The sequence below is a fragment of the Nomascus leucogenys genome, chromosome 15 (assembly GCF_006542625.1).
Source record: "Nomascus leucogenys isolate Asia chromosome 15, Asia_NLE_v1, whole genome shotgun sequence".
In the NCBI taxonomy this organism is placed as follows: Eukaryota; Metazoa; Chordata; class Mammalia; order Primates; family Hylobatidae; genus Nomascus; species Nomascus leucogenys.
In genome coordinates this window covers 79004078-79010710 of record NC_044395.1, presented here as the reverse complement: position 1 = coordinate 79010710, position 6633 = coordinate 79004078, and positions in this window count along the sequence as shown.

The following is a 6633-nucleotide window of genomic DNA, read 5'->3' as shown; positions in this document are numbered from 1 at the left end:
AGCAAAAATGTAAGCTTATCATTGACGTTCTTTTTAGGGTATGTGAGAGATCAGTGTTGATTTTCTTCATAGCTGTTAATTTGTTTTTTTTTGTTTGGTTTTTTTTTTTTTTTTTTGAGACTGAGTCTCACTCTGTCGCCCAGGCTGGAGTGCAGTGGTGCGATCTTGGCTCACTGCAAGCTCCGCCTCCCGGGTTTACGCCATTCTCCTGCCTCAGCCTCCTGAGTAGCTAGGACCACAGGTGCATGCCACCACACCTGGCTAATTGTTTGTATTTTTAGTAGAGACGGAGTTTCACTGTATTAGCCAGGAGGTCTCGAACTGACCTCGTGAGCCGCCCACCTCAGCCTCCCAAAGTGCTGGGATTACAGGCATGAGCCACCGCGCCCGGCCTAGTTGATTTTTTTAAGTGAGAATAATGTCTTTGTATCCACTGTAAGTATATTCAGCTGCAGTAACAGAAACCTATAGTAGCTGAATCTGATCTCTTTCAGGAACCTTATGCAGAAAGTCCAGATGTAATGAGGTGGCTCCTTCACGTGGTCTGCCAGGTAGACCTTTGTGTTCATGTTTATTGTCTTCGGGTTAAGGGGGCTGTGCCATCTCTGGGCCTTTATCCACATTCAGGAAGGAAAAGGGAGAAAGAGAAGGGGCTTTTTCCTACCAAGTCTTTACGTGTGTTTGGCTGGGTGTGGGGGGGTGCTTTTTAATAGATTTTAAGAAAATAATCTGTTATTAATAACAAAGCCAGCTTTCTAAACCTCACTTTTGGTATAGCCCTTTCCCAATTTATATCAGTTTTTTGGCTTTAAAGCATTGGTCTTGCCTCATACTTTGTTTTCTTTCCTTGAGAGATTTTTGGTGATAAAACCAGATTTTTGGTGATAAAAACAGAATAATCTTACTGGTAAGAGATAATACGATTTCCAGTTTAGAGGTAGGTTTATGGTTGAAAGTGTCATTGCTGAAAAGAACTGGAACATAAAAGTAAAATCTTACAGGTGAAATCTCATTGGTAGGTTTATATGTACTACACTGTATGTATATTCGCATGTCCTCAGTGCCGACCTTATTGGTAGGCTGAACTGACTATATTCAACATGAGATTTCAAAGGCACTGATGAAATTACTCCTACCTGCTAGCTGACACGAAGATTCCACTCTTGGTTTTTTTTTTTTGTAAGTTTAAGCTTAAGATGCAAACACTGATTAATACTTGAGGTTATTAGTTATGTTTACCTCAGTGCATATGAATTTCACTTTTTTTTCTGAGAGCATGTTTTTTGTTTTTCTTTTTTTAATTATTTTTCTTTTTTTTGAGACAGAGTCTTGCTCTGTCGCCAGGCTGGAGTACAGTGGCGGCATCTCGGTTCACTGCAAGCTCTGCCTCCTGGGTTCACGCCATTCTCCTGCCTCAGCCTCCCGAGTAGCTGGGACCACAGGTGCCCGCCACCACGCCTGGCTAATTGTTTGTATTTTTAGTAGAGACGGGGTTTCACTATGTTAGCCAGGAGGTCTCTATCTGACCTCCTGATCCGCCCGCCTCAGCCTCCCAAAGTGCTGGGATTACAGGCATGAGCCACTGCGCCCAGCCTTCTGAAAGCATGTTTTAAAACGGGAAGCACAAGGACCTTATGTACCTGAAGGGAGTGTTCCACAAAAATGGCAAATTACAGAGGGAGAAGGAGAAAGAGGATAGTAGTGGGAAGGCCAGGAGTGTCCAATTTATTTTCTGCTCACATTCTGCCTTGGACCTACACTGTTTACTTTGTTACTTCTTCATTGTTAACATGTGTTTTGGTACATATTTTCATAGTACTTTGGTATGTTTGAAAACATCCTATATCTATAAATTATGATACTTTTAAGTGACCAGTGTTAAAGCATTTTTAATGCTACATGTTCTGAAGAATTCACTCACAAGATTTAGTGCTTGAATCAGTTGCAGTGATATTTTGAAATGGTGCTTTCTCCAGAACCATAAATATGAAATTTTATATACAGATGAAGTTATATACACAAATGAAATGGAAACTCATTTTTTTCCCTATACTCTTTGGCAGGGAAGAGGAAAAATGCAAAATGAGCTTGAGTTAGCATTTGTTATATTGAGTTTGATATTTTAAGTACCTAAACCACTAAGAAAGAAGGCATGGTTTCCTTCCACTGTTTTTTTTTTTAAGATATTTTATCCCCTACAGCAAATGGGATATAGCTAAACTCTTGTTTTCTTGGTAGGTTCATCTTTCCAGGTCAAAAGAGTTTTCCCACTCTATCTTTAATATTTCCTATTGCCTTGCTTTGAATTAGTTACTGAATAATTTTGGTACGTAAGTGGGAAAAAATTTAAGAGCCACCTCTCAGCCTGATATACTTTTTTTTGGTGAAGCACGTGCAGAAACCGACTATAAGCATTAAAAAACAACCTCTGTTAGGGGGTTCAGAAAATCTTAAGTGTATGAAATGTTGAACACCATTATCTGTTCTTCAGGACTGGGCAATAATGATGCAGTGTCTGAGCTAGCTGTGAAGCTGATAATCTATAACTCTAGTATTCTGTTTCTTCAGCTAATATTCTTTTTTAATTAATATTCTTTATGACCTAATCAATAGCCTTTTTAAAAAAGAATGGGTCCATATTAATTTAGGACTGAATTATTTATTCTACTTGAGCATGTGTTCTGTTTTACCACTTTGCAACTTCAGTTTCCTCCATGCTCCTGTCAGAAGTTTTAAGAAAGGGAAAATAGGCAAATGCCCCTCCTAACCATACCATATTTTTCTTTCCTTTTTTTTTTTTTTTTTTTTTTTGGAGATACGTGTCTTACTATATTCTTGCTAAGACTGGTCTCAAACTCCTGAGCTGAAGCAATCCTCCTGCCTCAGCATCCTGAATAGAATGTGTTTTCTTTTTGTTGCTGGTTTGAGATCCAATCCAAGAACCATTATTAAAAGTTGTATATTTATAGTGAAATAGTATGATGTCTTGGATTTGCTTCAAATTAGTCTGGGGCAAAGGGAAAGAAGTAAGTTAATGGAGTAGATGAAACAAGACTGGCTGTGAATTGAGGGTCTTGCTCTGTTGCCCAGGCCAGAGTGCAGTGGCACACTCATAGGTTACTGCAGCCTCAAACTCCTGGCCTAAAGCCATCCTTCCATCTCAGCCTCCCAAATAGCTGGGACTATGGGTGCATGCCACCATGCCCAGCTAATTTTTATTTATTTATTCATTTTTATTTTATTTTATTTTAGTTTAGTTCAGTTTATTTTATTTTATTTTAGTTTAGTTTAGTTCAGTTTAGTTCAGTTCAGTTTATTTTATTTTAGTTTAGCTTAGTTTATTTTAGTTTAGTTTATTTTAGTGTAGTGTAGTTTAGTTTAGGTTAGGTTAGTTTAGTTTAGTTTAGTTTGTTTAGTTTGAGACAGTCTCACTCTGTTTTTTGTTGCCCAGGCTGGATTGCAGTGGTGTGATCTTGGCTCACTGCAACCTCCGCCTCCCAGGTTCAAACGATTCTCCTGCTTCAGCCTCCTGAGTAGCTGGGATTACAGGCACGCACCACCACATCTGGCTAATTTTGTGGGTTTTCTTTTTTTTTTTTTTTTTTTTTTTTTTTTTTTTTTTTTTTTTTTTTGAGACAGAGTCTTGCTCTGTCACCTAGGCTGGAGTGTAGTGGCGCGATCTCGGCTCACTGCAACCTTCACCTCCCAGGTTCAAGTGATTCTCCTGCCTCAGCTTCCTGAGTAGCTGGGATTACAAGCGCATGCCACCACGCCCGGCTAATTTTTGTATTTTTAGTAGAAACGTGGTTTCATCATGTTGGTCAAACTGGTCTCAATCTCCTGACTTCGTGATCCGCCCACCTCTGTCTCCCAAAGTGCTAGGATTACAGGCATGAGCCACCATGCCTAGCCCAGCTAATTTTTATGTTTTTAGTAGACAGGGTTTTACCATACTGGCCAGGCTGGTCTGAAACTCCTAACCTCAGGTGATCCGCCTGCCTCGGCCTCTCAACGGGCTGGGATTACAGGCATGAGCCACCGCACCTGGCCTATTTATTTATTTTGTAGAGATGGGTTCTCACTGTTTCCCAGGCTTGTCTTGAGCTCCTGGCCGCAAACAATCCTGCCTCAGCCTCCCAAAGTGCTGGGATTGCAGGTCACCACACCTGGCCTCCCTGTTAAAGGTTTATAAAAGCAAATAAATCATACACAACTTAAGCTTTAATTTGATTATGAATGATGCTTATTCCTTTTATGTCATTGGGCTAGTCAAACCTACAAGAGCCTGGGCCAATGTAGTCTTTGAGTCTTGTGGGCCAGTCCAGCAACCAAAAAAAAAAAAAAAACACACAGGTGAGACTGGAAGCAGGAGGGAACCTTGTGGTGGTGCTGCTAGCCATCCACTCACCTCTCATATTATTTGTTCATCAACCTGACTGCTTTGTATTTCTATATAGAATGCAAAATCTTCTGCATCGCTAAGCTTTTATGATGTATCTTAGATAATTTGCATGAGGTCACATTTACTTAAATCCAATTTTATACAACCCAAGGAACATCTGTAATATAAAAGCCAGAAAACCTCCATGAGTTCACATGTCACAGCCAAGGATTTTGTAATATCAGGCTACTCTTTCTATCATGATGATTGTGCCCATGTGATTGCCCTTTCTGAACAACTGTGTTTTCCCTGGACGTTTGCAAGATTCTATAGTGTAGTAACATCATGGAGTAGGGCATTCTCATTTTGTCCTAATTGTTCATGCCTCAGGGCTCTGGCAAGGACCACAATTCTGGGAGAGGGTCTTGCCACACTGAAACTAGACCTGGAGGGGAGAGGATCTGTACCCAGAGAGGTGGCATCAGGGTCTGCTCTGAGTCCCTGTGTCACCTGGCTTCCTTATTTCTGTTTCTTCTTTCTTAGGACTTCAGCTTGTATGTGGTCTCTCAAGACCACACCAGCCTGTCTTTTTTGGGGGGTTGTGTTCTGCCAGCTTAATCACTTTATTCTCTGGTATTTCTTTAAATTTGTGAGAGAGAAATTCTTGCCTAGTTACTAGTCTTTTTGTATCAAGCAGTGTGAATCACCTGTGGTTTGGCTGCTTTGGGCTAAGTGTGTGACCCAACACAATCAACTAAAGTTGAAATTCAAATGAGTGTGATACAAAATTTACCTAAGGACACAGAAGGATGTGGTAGACACCAGACTTAATTTCCTGTTAGAGATGACCACCATTTATTGATGATTTACTATGTGTCAGACACTCTATAAAGGTCTTTAGATATATTATTTAATTTTGCAATAATCCCATAAGGTAATTGTCACCATTTTATAGATGGAGAAATGAAGATTCAGAGTGGTAAAATAACTTGCTGAAAGTTACTTAGGTAGTAAGTAGCTGACCCAGGGCTTGGATCTGGACCTGCCTAGCCTAATGAATATTCTTTTAGCCACTATACTGTACTTGCATACTGTGGGGAGGCATGGACTGGAGCATGAAGGTCTTGATAGATCATGTGGAAGAGACAGCTAGGCTATCTGCACATCCATGTTCCTTTCTCCAAAATTGCCGCTGGACTGCCCACATTCTTCCCCCGGTTACAGCATATGGTTTAATAAGGGAATTACTCCTAACCCAAGCTGGACAACTCAGGTTGGCTCAAGGACACTGAACTCTAGACCATGTAACTTACAAGGCTGAGGGCACTATTTGCGGGGGCAGCCAGTCATATTTATCATCCACTATGTACCAGGTATTCTAAGTACTAGGAAGACGGCAGTAAACAAAACAGACAAAATCTGTGTAATAGAAATACAGTGGACAAAGCACACAAAAATCTTGACCCAATGGGCTTGGAATTCCAGAGTCATGTGTAAGAGGAACAGAGGAAGAAGCTGGTCAGCATAGAGGTCATGCATCCTGTAGCAGACTGGATCATTATTCTCAATTCTTCACCTCTGTGTATCGTGCCCTTGCCATGGCTTCTCCGTGAATGGAGTGTATACTTCCCTGTCCCTTGACTTTGAGCTTGTGCTTCTGTCATTTACCGTGAGAAGAGCATGCCCTGGGTAGCCATTGATCCATGGAGGATGAGAAACATGGAGCAAACCTAAACCCAATCTGCAGCCGGTGCTGGGTGTGGTGGCTTGCACTTGTAATTCCAGCTACTTGGGAAGCTGAGGTAGGAGGATTGCCTGAAGCCCAGGAGTTTGAGGCTGTAGTGAGCTATAGTCGTATCACTGCACTTGAGGATAGGTGACAGAGCAAGACCCTCATCCTTTTAAAAAAAATTTTTTTTTTTAATCTGCAACCTGGAGTCCAGCCTAACCTAGCTGAGTTGCAGCCAACCTACAGATCTGTGATGAGTAGTTAAATGTTTATTGTTTTGAATCATTGAATCTTGGGGTAGTTTGTTACACATCTTTACTGAAGTAACCTCTCACTGAAACAGCATGAAAGAAAAGCTGCCTTAATGCTCAGCCACTTCCCAGCTTCATGTCACAGTCTCATGGGTTCCAGCAGTAATTCCTGCTTTAGGTTGTCTGTAAGATATGCCCAAATCCCTATAGTAAATTTAACTTATAATAAATTCTACTTGGGACATGATCATTTGCATTCCCATCTTTAAAAA